The 12,580-nt window shown below is 39.3% G+C and overlaps 1 protein-coding gene across 2 annotated transcripts in view; it reads left to right on the top strand.

Moving 5' to 3' along the window:
* The first annotated feature begins 2,956 nt into the window (after nucleotides 1–2,956).
* LOC130561109 (gastrula zinc finger protein XlCGF26.1-like) overlaps nucleotides 2,957–12,580 on the top strand; it is a 57,284-nt gene continuing 47,660 nt past the window's right edge. For both annotated transcript variants that reach the window (XM_057345247.1, XM_057345245.1), the window contains exon 1: nucleotides 2,957–4,048. The gene's annotated coding sequence lies outside the window, so the exon portion shown is untranslated. The remainder of the gene's footprint in view (nucleotides 4,049–12,580) is intronic.

The raw sequence follows: 12,580 nt of genomic DNA, 5'->3' as shown, positions 1-12,580 counted from the left end.
ACAGAGGAAATTTAAAAATGATTTATAACATCATTAAGACTTTTGAACACCATGCAAAAAAATCCATCATGCAACCTGTCAGCGGTGGTGTAAACAAGCATGCAAGCAGTAGGCAATGACCTCCATGGACTATTATGTCACATGTATGTCAACTAATGAATACTCATTAGCTAAGCTGATAATATTTCACAATGTGTCTCATCGCCTTTCATATTATCCCTATACTCTTTATTAAAAGGGTCGTATGACACGGCTAAAACTAATATTATCGTTTGTTTTAGATGTAATGAAATGTGTATACACATTTAAGGTTCAAAAACGTTGTGTTTTCCACATACCGTGCATGTTTGTATCTCCTCTTTGTCCCGCCTGTCTGAAACGCGCTGATTTTTTACAAAGCTCATCTTTCTGAAAAGCGAGGTGTGCTATGATTTGCCAGTTAACCAGTGCGTAGTGATTGGTCGAATACTGCAAGTGTGACGGAAATGTAACGCCTCTTACCATATTTGGAACATCAATTGTACTGACAGGTACGCCCACCTTACTTGCGTATACATTTGGGCGGTCTTACCATGAACTGACGTAGATTTGTGGGGGTGTGGTTACACGAGGCTTTCAGGCAGGTCTGGGTGAGCATTCGCTTTTAGATAGAATGCATATTTTGTTACATTTGTTGCAAAAACACGTTTTCGCGCCATATGACCCCTTTAAAGCAAAATACAAAATTAAAGACATATCATCCCAGTATCTTTAGTGACAACAATATTTCTTTACATAGTTTTGCATCATGTGACCTCATCTGAATCCCATCAAAACCGTGTCCTGGACTGGGCTTTAATATTTGAATGTAGGCCTATTTAAATCCCATTGCCGTTGTCATTCTACTTGATCTCTCAGTGTAATGCAGAACTTGTGTAACTGCAGCCTCTGTTTTCATAACCCTGATGCAATTACCTGTGATGTTTTGAAAGTGGTTCCTCCGCTGACAGTGTAGATGAGACAGTGCATTTATTTTTATAAGGGTGTGTGATGTAGAGCTCGACTTTAATGTGAAATCATTTATGATGTTGATCTGATCTATAAAATCTTATGACCTTCTTTAATCGGTAGTGTGAATGTCCACAGATGTGTTTATACGCGAGTCTGTGCAGGTCTGTGTATTTTACACTGTGTGTATAAATAAAGCACACAACAAGTGGTTTTAAAGGTGAAAGTGTTATGTTTGTATAATGGAGAATTTACTTATTCCACCCCAGCTTTATATCGTTTATGTCCATTTGACAAAGTTGTATATGAATTTGTATTCATTCTTACTGCCATTCTCCAGAATGTCACTCTTCATGTGAGGAGTGTGGTGGGGATGGTCCTCTCTCCTGTACTTCCTGTTTGGCCCCTGCTGTTCTGGTCCCGTCAGGTTTTTGCAGCCCTCGCTGTCCATCTGGATATTACGCTGATGAAAACAGAGTGTGCCAAAGTAAGTACATCTTCATAATAGTGCTGTTTACCTCATTGTACTGTAATTGACTGTAAACTCATTTACAATATTCTGCCATGTGACCTCTGCTTTCTGTATTTATATGGATAAATAATCTGTCTGTTATTTACAGGTGCTGGTCATATAATTAGAATATCATCAAAAAGTTGATTTATTTCACTAATTCCAATTATTTCACTATTTCACTAAAAAGTGAAACTTGTATATTATATTCATTCATTACACACAGACTGATATATTTCAAATGTTTATTTCTTTTAATTTGATGATTATAACTGACAACTAATGAAAATCCCAAATTCAGTATCTCAGAAAATTAGAATATTACTTAAGACCAATACAAAGAAAGGATTTTTAGAAATCTTGGCCAACTGAAAAGTATGAACATGAAAAGTATGAGCATGTACAGCACTCAATACTTAGTTGGGGCTCCTTTTGCCTGAATTACTGCAGCAATGCGGCGTGGCATGGAGTCGATCAGTCTGTGGCACTGCTCAGGTGTTATGAGAGCCCAGGTTGCTCTGATAGTGGCCTTCAGCTCTTCTGCATTGTTGGGTCTGGCATATCGCATCTTCCTCTTCACAATACCCCATAGATTTTCTATGGGGTTAAGGTCAGGCGAGTTTGCTGGCCAATTAAGAACAGGGATACCATGGTCCTTAAACCAGGTACTGGTAGCTTTGGCACTGTGTGCAGGTGCCAAGTCCTGTTGGAAAATGAAATCTGCATCTCCATAAAGTTGGTCAGCAGCAGGAAGCATGAAGTGCTCATCTTAAAACGTCCAAGCAATGTTGGATTTCTGTGCCTCCCTCTCTTCGGACCCCTACAGTCGCGCGTCGCTGTGCCTTATAGTTGGATAATTATTCAGACACTTCCAGACTCCTGGGACCCTGCATTCTCCAAAGGAAGATAATATCTCATCAATCACACCAAAAATCACATTTGGACCCAAATAACTCCACAAAAAAAAACAGCTTGCCTGCCTGTTCGACAGGAAGTTAATAATCCACTGACAGGTAGAGGTTGGCACAGAGAGCTGGGTAAGCTTGGGCAGGAGGAGGTCTGGGATTATGGTGTTGAAGGCCGAGCTGAAGTCTACAAACAGGATCCTGACGTAAGTCCCTGGTCTGTCTAGGTGTTGTAGGATGTAATGCAGTCCCATGTTTACTGCATCGTCCACAGACCTGTTTGCTCGGTAAGCAAACTGGAGGGGATCAAGAAGTGGTCTGGTGATGTCCTTCAGGTGGGCCAGTACAAGTCTCTCAAATGACTTCATGACCACAGATGTTAAAGCAACAGGCCTCTAGTCATTAAGTCCAGATATTTTGGGTTTCTTCTGTACAGGGATGATGGTGGAGCGTTTGAAGCATGAAGGGACTTCACACTGCTCCAAAGATCTGTTAAAAATATTAGTGAAGATGGGCGACAGCTCTGAAACAAAGCTGTGAGTAATACGTTTATTATAATATGCTGTCTTAACAAGCAATTTAAAGCAATTTTGTTTTTTGTGCAATTTTGTTATATTTTAGTGCAGGGGTGTCCAATGTCGGTCCTGGAGGGCCACTGTCCTAAAGAGTTTAGCTCCAACTTGGCTCAACACACCTGTTTGGAAGTTTCTAGTCTGCTTTGTGAGACCTTGATTAGCTGTTCAGGTGCGTTTGATTAGGGTTGAAGCTAAACTTTGCAGGACACCGGCCCTCCAGGACTGACTTTGGACACCCCTGTTTTAGTGGTTAATGTGATGCTGGTGTGCCGTGAAATTTTTTGCAAATTAAAACTGTGCCGCGGCAGAAAAAATGTTGGGAAACACTGGTCTATGAGAACAGGCTGCACTTCCATTTCTCGCCACAGATTTACATTGAAAAAACATGGGGCGCTGTTGAGCTCGGGAGGGCTGAGGGTGTTTCTGCCTTGCCTACAGTTCATTACGTTGCTAACCCATCTGCGGAAGCCAAGCGCTAAATCGCCGCGCATATTCATCTCATTTTACCACTTAAAATAACAAAGAAGCCTCAAAAATATTTGTTGAATAATTCAGAACACTGTGACACTCCCGTCGGTCCCTAGTCCTGTTTTCCCCGTTTTTGCCACAAGGATGTTCTTTTGCCACCCTCCCTCGCCACGGTGTGTAACTTTACATTTCCAAAGAGAAGAAGTCGCTTCTTCGGAAAGCAAGCAATGATTTGTTTAATGTTAGCAAAGGTAACACTGCGCACATAATAAAATCCTGTAAATGATCAGTGGTAAATTGTTCTGGTCTGGCTCAGTTCATCAGTGATTGGGTGAGAACAGTTCAAATTTACTGGCTGCGGAAATCAGCGGGAGGGGCTCATTGTACAACAGACAAAAAATAACGTGCGCTCTGTGCAACCAAAACGGCAAAAACGGCGTTCGGATATAAACGCGTTTAATCTATGGGGTAATTCTGACACAATCGGCTTGCCATACTCGGCCTTCCATACCATACGCGCTTCACTGAAAGCTTCCAGGATTTCTCGACACACGCTCCGAAGCCTCGGCTCAGAACGTAACATCACTACTTTAAACACAAAGGTTAGTGCACTGTATGGATGTCGTGTTGTAAATGTCGTGTTCCAAGTCGTGTTCCAATGTAAAAATGTCGTGTTCCAAGTCGTGTTCCAATGTAAAAATGTCGTGTTCCAAGGTTACCACAGCGAGCAGGATGCAGTTCATGGCCTGACCTGATGGTAGAGCGGAGAATGGGAAGTGGGGACCTGACAAGAGCTGAGATGATAGAGCTGGATAAAGAAGGACGCGGTCTCTTGACATGTCTTCACCACAAAACTTCAAATGCTATTAGATTATTAATGATAATCTTAAACTATAATTTATTTTATTATTAAGTTTATTTATTTTATTTAGCCTTGTTGTGCAAGTTCTCTGGAGCTTGTGCAGAGGCAGCAGCTTTTGCCAGAGGGGAACTGGAATCCCCTGGTTGGGCCTGGGTTCTCCTGAGGTTTTTTTTCTCGATTAGAGTTTTGGGTTCCTCGCCACCGTTTGCATACTGTTTTTGCACTATCTGCCTGACCGGGGGGGCTGCTTTAGAATCTTAAAGTTTTACTTAATTAATATTGCATATAGGAATTTTATTATCTGTTATATTTGACCTGTGCTTCTCTCTCCTTTATCCTAAATGTGTGCTCTCACTGAGCGTGTGTGTGTGTGCGTACTTGTCTGTGTACGTACGTGTGTGTGTGTGTTGTGTGTGTGTGTGTGTGTGTGTGTGTGTGTGTGTCTCTGTGTCTGTGTGTGTTGGTGCGTGTGCGTGTTGTGTGTGTGGAGTGTTTTGTGTGTGGGTGTGTCTGTCTTCTGTGTTTTCAACCTTTTCTTGTTTTTGCAGGTACAACTTTGATTGTTTTGCTTGTAGTCAATGTGTCTCATGTACAGCTGCTTTGTAACAATGAAAATTGTAAAAGCGCTATATAAATAAAGTTGAGTTGAGTTGAGTTGAAATATTTCGCTAGAAAAAGGTTTGCAGAGTGATTGAAGTCCGTCCCGGAGAATTTCTATAAAGACAAACGTGCTGTTTCACTTCTGCAAACACATTCAGTTCAGTTCACTGAGATAAAACCCTGATTTGTTTAAAAATTAATTAGTTTCCTTAACGTGCTTTACAAGTTCTCAGTGTTTAAAGTGTTTAGAAGAGTTTTGGTCCGTAACGATCTCGTATTTTTGTTTTATAATTTCAGAGTTTTCTTCGTAAATGTTAACAGACATGTTTTTCCTGAATATTGCTTACTTATAAAATGTTTTAAAACACCATTCACTTAAGCATACTGTATCAGTCATTGATATTTCAGTCACAGAAATAAGATGTTTTATTTTTAATTTAATACAGTTTTTACTGCGCTTTAGAGCACCAAACACCAGACTTCCAGACACAGAAGCAGCTTCTCCCTAGGCAATCTCCCTTAAACAGATAACTGCTCCTTAAGAGCAATATTCCACTTTCACTACTCCTATAGTGTGCACTATAGTGCCTTATTATATCTACATTTTATTTATATGTATATAACACTACCTCTACTTACTAATTATCATTTGCACAAATGTATACACTCACCTAAAGGATTATTAGGAACACCTGTTCAATTTCTCATTAATGCAATTATCTAATCAACCAATCACATGGCAGTTGCTTCAATGCATTTAGGGGTGTGGTCCTGGTCAAGACAATCTCCTGAACTCCAAACTGAATGTCAGAATGGGAAAGAAAGGTGATTTAAGCAATTTTGAGCGTGGCATGGTTGTTGGTGCCAGACGGGCCGGTCTGAGTATTTCACAATCTGCTCAGTTACTGGGATTTTCACGCACAACCATTTCTAGGGTTTACAAAGAATGGTGTGAAAAGGGAAAAACATCCAGTATGCGGCAGTCCTGTGGGCGAAAATGCCTTGTTGATGCTAGAGGTCAGAGGAGAATGGGCCGACTGATTCAAGCTGATAGAAGAGCAACTTTGACTGAAATAACCACTCGTTACAACCGAGGTATGCAGCAAAGCATTTGTGAAGCCACAACACGCACAACCTTGAGGCAGATGGGCTACAACAGCAGAAGACCCCACCGGGTACCACTCATCTCCACTACAAATAGGAAAAAGAGGCTACAATTTGCACGAGCTCACCAAAATTGGACAGTTGAAGACTGGAAAAATGTTGCCTGGTCTGATGAGTCTCGATTTCTGTTGAGACATTCAAATGGTAGAGTCAGAATTTGGCGTAAACAGAATGAGAACATGGATCCATCATGCCTTGTTACCACTGTGCAGGCTGGTGGTGGTGGTGTAATGGTGTGGGGGATGTTTTCTTGGCACACTTTAGGCCCCTTAGTGCCAATTGGGCATCGTTTAAATGCCACGGCCTACCTGAGCATTGTTTCTGACCATGTCCATCCCTTTATGACCACCATGTACCCATCCTCTAATGGCTACTTCCAGCAGGATAATGCACCATGTCACAAAGCTCGAATCATTTCAAATTGGTTTCTTGAACATGACAATGAGTTCACTGTACTAGAATGGCCCCCACAGTCACCAGATCTCAACCCGATAGAACATCTTTGGGATGTGGTGGAACGGGAGCTTCGTGCCCTGGATGTGCATCCCACAAATCTCCATCAACTGCAAGATGCTATCCTATCAATATGGGCCAACATTTCTAAAGAATGCTTTCAGCACCTTGTTGAATCAATGCCACGTAGAATTAAGGCAGTTCTGAAGGCGAAAGGGGGTCAAACACCGTATTAGTATGGTGTTCCTAATAATCCTTTAGGTGAGTGTATATGACTCAGTTTGTATGCTTGTTGTGTTTGGTCCGATGGAACACATTTCGAACATGGAGCTGCGCTGCAACGACTGAGATACACTCGACACTCACTACAGACCTGGATCGACACGCACACCACGAAACAACCTGAGAGCAGACTGCTTCATTCTTTAAATGTTAATGCTACACGCCGTGAACGAAATCAAACACTCAAAGCCAGCATCTGACAGACAGTGTACATATCATTCCTCTTTTTACTTGAGTTGTGTTGTGTGTAACAGTTAACACTCCGGTATGCAGCAAAGTCTTATTCAAACAGTTCCGTCTAGGTGTCATATCTGCAGCCCAGCGGTAACTACAACTGGGGACACAAATATAATTAAAACAAACGAAAACATTTTACCTCACAAACAGTGACAAATCCCGACGACCGGCTCTGCCTCAGATATGTGTTGTTTTTGGTGAGATTGTCAATTACATTTTTACATTTTACATTCGACTGCTGGGCTGCGGACAAGACGCTGTTTCTCCCCGCACTCAGGAACCTGTCACTCTAATCCCAGCATGTGAGCTGTGTGGCGATGTCGTGTGTGAGGTGAACGAGACAGAGACACATACATGTATGTTAATTAATAATACGTGTGCATTCCTAAATATTTTTATTTAATATCCACCGCATTAAGTGTCCACGATAACTTGATGTGTGGACGGGAGTGGACGTTTTAGTGGGTTCTGTTTTGATGCTAAGCTACATGCCACTAACTAAGCAAATATATAGGCTGTTCTTTTTGTTTGTGGTTTTGTATTGTTTTCACAGAGACAGAAAAACAGACATAAATCTTTATTAGATAAGTACTATTTTTTACATTGACCTAATTTAAGAAAGTGAAATGTACTGAGTAAAATAACTGCATGCGATTTATTTGTACAGTAACTGTATATTCATATTAAGGAATTGCATTCTGTTTTTGTCATTAAAATACACTTAATCTTCTGTTGGATTAAATAAGCAGTAAAACAGTTAAACAAAAAAGATGCACTAATTGTTAATCTTAAATATTATGCAAAATAAATGTTAAATTAGTTTCACACATTTTTTGTATGTTTGTCATATCAGTGTTGGGAGTAGCGTTACAAAACTAATGTATTACAGTAACATATTACTTTTTGCTGTAACGCAGTAGTGTTAGGCATTACTAATCAATTTTCAGTAACATTTTACTCGGTACATGTTCAGTAATGCTTGCGTTACAACAAACTTTTCGCCCGCGAGACATTATCAAATGGTTAGTCCTCACAAATGGGCTATTTTGAAAATGCAGTTGCGGGAAAAATTATGGAGTTGCGGGTTTTTGGGCTATTTTCATAATGTACTGCGGCTGCCAAAATGTTTATTTATATTCTAAGGATAAATGTTAATTGATGAGATTGTTAATGTGTATTCATACTCTGATGAATACCTGGCAACTTCAGGACCGGGCCGTTCTCAAAAGTGAGGGGAACGAGTGTCTGACAGGCAGGCTACAGTACAGGGAGGGACGTGGGGAGATACTTCTGATTGCAGAACCGCAGAACCATACGTCACAGCAGTCACAATGAAACAGCGCCTTGGCAGAAGTCTCATGCCGGAAGTGGGCGGAGCAAACGTTATCAAACTACTTGGCGTTGCGGAGCGTTTCAAAGTGGTAAGCTATTAATGTTAAGTCAGTATTTAATTAAAAGGTTTTAATTGAAAAGACGTATACGTATATATATATATAAATATGTATGTGCATGTGTGGGCGTGGGCGTGTATTATACATATAATGCTTCAACAAAAATGTTAATAATGAAATGAATGAAATATACTTTATTGTCCTTAGTAAGGACATTTGCAGTGGAGTGGACTTCAATAGCAATAGCTTTACTCCGACCTGATACAATAATACATAAGAAACATACACACAATAGATAAGACATACTCATAAAAATAGATGTTCCATGTTCAGCAGTCCAGACTGCTGTTGATGTTGATGTTGGCACAAAGGAGTTCTTAAATCTGTTTAGTTTGTAACGAGATGTTATAAATCTTCTTCCAGAGGGTAAGAGTTCATAACAAGAGTGAAGTACTGTACATGAGACGGGTCATTCAAAATCATTTTGGCCTCGTTCAATGTACATAGCTCGTAGAGCTTGAACACTAGGGTAGTCATTCGGTCCAATAATCTTTGAAGCAGTTACAACAATATACAGTAGCATTTTACCGAGAGATTACTGTACCAAGTGGACAAGCTGTACCTAATAACACAGACTGAGAAACATGATTTTCCTGTCTACTCCATACATCTTCTGAGAAGTTACACTCTCTGATAAATGTATCCTATTGTTAACAGCTAAAAACTAAAGTGTATTCATATTTTTGTTGTGTGTCTTAAAAGATGAACAGCATAAATTATGTGCAATGCTAAAACAAAAGCAATATAACATTTTAATTTAATTTTACTTAACAATCATTTAAGTATTAACCAATTTTTCATAGTACATACATGTGCTATACACTACACATCATAAACTAACATTACAAAATCAAACAAAAGCTTTTGCACAGAAGGCACACAATAATAATCAAAAATTAAACCTAACTAAATTAGATTAAACGGTAATCTAAAATAAAATAAAATTCTTAAAACATGCAATTAATCCTGAGGCATGTTTCATCCAGACGCTCATTAAGGAAAATGGCCTTATCACCCTTAAATTCAAAGCGAAACCTGAAAGGCTCTCTGGCCAGCAGTCATTCGTTTCATGCCTGTGAAAGCTGCAGAAGGGCTTCTTCTGGTCTTCCTCATTCAGCGTCAGATAATCCAACAACAGTCGAAGACAACTTTTTACCGTGTAACGTTACCCTTTCTCCGCCATAACATTCCTTTACTTCTCACTACTTTCGCCTACTTCTGATCTGAGACTGTGACTCCGCCCACTTCTGCCATGAGACTGCCGCCATGGCGCTGCTGCCATAGCGCTGCTGTGACGTATGGTTCTGCTGTTCTGCAATCGGTCACTATTGGACGCCGGAGCTCAGCTCAACCAAAGAGGAGAATATAGTGGTGGTATTAGACAACGAATTATGCTTTTACCCGTGTTTCGTAAGGTGCATGTCACGTTGCACAATGAAAGAAATCACGCGTGAGTGTATAACAGTTGATTCTTCCGGCTGCCAAATATCATGTTTGAGCAGCTATACGCAGTCTAGAACAACTAAAACATTGACGTGCTTGTACACATATACATATGCAATAAATGTGCTAAATGCTTATTTCTTAAGTACGTTTTTGCATGTCTTACGTAGAGAAAACACGTTTCTTGTCCATTTCCGTGCGTGGCCTCGAGCACACATGGATCTTTTTTAAAGGGACACCCAAAAAATGAAAATTCTGTTATGGATTACTCGCCCTCTAGTTTTTCTAAACCTGTATAAATTTCTTTGTTCGGTTGAACACAAAGATATTTGGTAGAATGTTAGCAACTGAAAATTATTTGGCATCATTGACTACCATAGCAGAAAAAAATATAATGGTAGTCAAAGGTGACCCGGAATTGTTTGCTTTCCTAAACCCCCCAAAACATATTTTGAGTTCAACAGAACAAAAAATATATACTGTAAAATACCTACACTCAAAAAACAATTCATTGGTTGAACTCAATTTAATTGAGGGCAGGATTTCCATCCAATAAATATGTGTTGGTCCTACTCATAAAAAACAGACTCGTTCAATAAAATTTAATTGAGTTGGTCCAATTTGATTTTAATAAATACAGTTTAGATAAAACGTATACAATGAAATGCAATTGGGTTGACCCAACTCGATTTTGTCAAATTAAATGCATGTTTATGTGTGATCTTTATGCTTGCCAAACTCAAAATAAAACACTGGAAATTGTGTGGAAATCTTTATTTTCCACTAGAATTATTTAAACAAACTAGCTTAAACTATCTGTGACAGTATAAAAGTACACATCAACAATAAAATTAACATTTCTGAAGCCTAATGACTTCCTAGACTAGAATAACCAACTAGAAATACATGTATTGTCTTTACTTTAGTCTATCAGCATGTAAAGATATATGAAAAACATCAAAAAATAACATAGATGCACATAAAATATTCCCTTGGCTATTTGATGCAACAGGTGTTTTTACATTGATATAGAAATCCTCATCAATCCTCAATTCATGCAAATGTCCCAAAAAATGAGCATGTCATGCAAACAGCTTAATTTTAAGATGCTGAATCTTTGTAGTCATCTTATGTCCATCCAAGTTCATTATTATTTTTTGGATAAACTCCTAAAAAATGTGTTCTTGAGGTTGTCAGGAAAGCTTTGGTCAAGAGCATAAATTAGACTGTACAACATGATGAATACAAAAATCACACAGTCTAGGTTACTCAAAACCTTGATGCCCTCGATCACTATTCCTACATCATCTGGTTTTGTAGAAGCTTCTCCTCGGATTGTGTAAATCCCCATGACTGTGCTTGCAATGCCACTTTCTGCATCCTCAGGCCTAGACAAAACACAGAAGATTACATGACATAAGGTTAAGTTTGAAACAACAAATAACTCCAATTTCGATTAGAGCACCACTTATTGCTCAAAATATATTATGCTTTGTTTCAACATTATGAAGCACCACTTCATAAACAATAAGTGTATGTGATTTCCCCACTAAAGGAGTAGTTCACCTTCAAAATGAAAATTCTGTCATAATTTACTCACCTTCTTGCCATTTCAAACCTGTATGACTTTGTCTTCTGCAGAACACAAAATAATATATTTTGAAGAATGGCCATTCACTTCTATTGCATGGACACAAAACCAATACAGGTCAATGGGGACCCACGGTTTTCTGTTACCAACATTCTTCAAAATTGCTGCTTTTGTGTTCTGCAGAAGAAGAAAAATCATACAGGTTTAAAATGTCAAGAAGGTGAGTAAATGATGACAGAATGTTCATTTTCGAGGTGAACTACTCATTTAAAGAAAAATTATGTTATGAATGACTCATCCTCAAGTCGTTCGACAAGCCTAGGACATGGTGACATTTGATGAGGCGCAGGAGCTTTCTTTGCACTGCCACATTCACAATCCTGAAAGAAGAATAAAAAGTATTATTTAGATTTCATATTAAAAATTAGATTTTAAAGTAAGTAAATCAGATTGTTTGAGCAAATATGACTTGCGCCCAATCCCAATTCTATTTTATACACCTTCGCCTACCCCTCGCCCCTTACCCCTTGAAACAAAGTGGCAAGGGGAAGGGTTACAAATTTTCTGCTAAGAAATGGGACACCGCTAGTACACTGGTATACGTCATCGTACGTCGTTGCTAGCTCCTAACGTTACGTCAGAGGACATGCGCCAATGCGCCGGGTATATGACATAAAAATATATTTTCTAATATCGTGCAATCAGTGCTGTCTGCAAACTTTAGCGATTTTTTTTGCAAATGTTAAAAGAACATCACCATAAATACTAACACAAGATTGAATGTAACATACATAAAATGAAAAATTGTCATAAAAATCCTTATTAATGGCAAAAATGACTTGCATTTATTGGGCTGCTTGCTCGAGTGAGCGGTCATGTTGGAAATTTCTCTTAGCCCTTTCTTTAAAGTGAGGTCCCGAAAAATCTTCGTTTGTAGGGCTATTTGGCCCTTCCCCTTACCCCTACCCCTCCGACCAAAAGAGAATTGAGACACCCCTACCCCTTCACGTGAAGGGGTAGGGGTAGAATTGGGATTGGGCCTTACTATCAC

This window comes from Triplophysa rosa, linkage group LG11 (assembly GCF_024868665.1).
Source record: "Triplophysa rosa linkage group LG11, Trosa_1v2, whole genome shotgun sequence".
Taxonomy (NCBI): Eukaryota; Metazoa; Chordata; class Actinopteri; order Cypriniformes; family Nemacheilidae; genus Triplophysa; species Triplophysa rosa.
The sequence above is the reverse complement of the archived record's forward strand: the minus strand, read 5'-3'. Positions and strand labels throughout refer to the sequence as shown.